Source organism: Bison bison, unplaced genomic scaffold, assembly GCF_000754665.1.
Source record: "Bison bison bison isolate TAMUID 2011002044 unplaced genomic scaffold, Bison_UMD1.0 scf7180017861151, whole genome shotgun sequence".
Lineage (NCBI taxonomy): Eukaryota > Metazoa > Chordata > Mammalia > Artiodactyla > Bovidae > Bison > Bison bison.
In genome coordinates, this window is record NW_011491723.1 from 6062 (window position 1) to 7073 (window position 1012).

Genomic DNA, 1012 nt, shown 5'->3' on the forward strand with positions numbered 1-1012 from the left:
CAGCTTCTACATATGGCCACTTCTCCAAGATGGGGAAACATAACTGACCTACTGAATATATAGAAATAAACAGAACAGTTAGACAAAATGAAGAGGCAGAGGAATATGATCCAAATGAAGGAATAAGACAAAGCCCCAGAAGAAGTAAAGATAAGCAATCTATCTGATAAAGCATTCAAGGTAATGCTTATAAAGATACTCACTGAACTCTGGAGAAGGATGAGCACAGTGAGAATTTCAACAAAGAGGTAGAAAAATAAAGAAGAACCAAATAGCTGACGAAAAGAATTGCATATATATATGCATATATATATAAAATACCCAAATCACTTTGCTATGCACCTGAAACTAACACAATATTGTAAATTAACTGTACTTCCATTAAAAACAGTTTTTAAACTTTTAGCCATCAGGAAATAAAAAAGAAGCTTCCATAATTTGATTAAAAACTACCTACAAAAACAAAGGAACAAATATCATAGTTAATGTTAAAGTATCAGGAGCTTCCACCTGCGATGCATAACAAGAAAAGGATGGCCACTATCACCACTTTTATTCATTACCGTCCTGAGGATTCTATGCAGTGCAACAAGGGAAGAAAAAGAAATGAAAGTTCAAGAAAACTGAAGAAGAAGGAAGACTATTTGCATACAAAAGTATTACATATGTAGAAAACAAAAAAGAATCTATGAACTATTAAAATTAAATTATTTCAACAAGATCACGCAACACAATGTCAGTATGGGTTTTACAATCAGCTCTATTCCTATATCAGCAGCAAGAAATCAGAAAATGAAATTCTAAAAACTAAGTCACTTAGAAATAGCATTGAAAAACTACCAAGTCTTAGAAATATTAATAATTCAAACAAAATACCTGGAAGACTGAAGATGGAAGTTCAGACATTATTGAAAGATGTTAAAGAAGACATAATTAAAGGAAGGAATATATCATGTTAATGGATTGGAGAACTCAATATTGTAAATATGTTCTGGTTCGTGCTAAGTCACTT

At 31.7% G+C, this 1012-nt stretch overlaps 1 long non-coding RNA gene across 1 annotated transcript in view; it reads right to left on the reverse strand.

Annotated features, from left to right (window-relative positions):
• Nucleotides 1–1012, reverse strand: part of LOC104983063 — a 13535-nt gene that overhangs the window by 1853 nt on the left and 10670 nt on the right. The gene's annotated exons all lie outside the window — the stretch shown is intronic.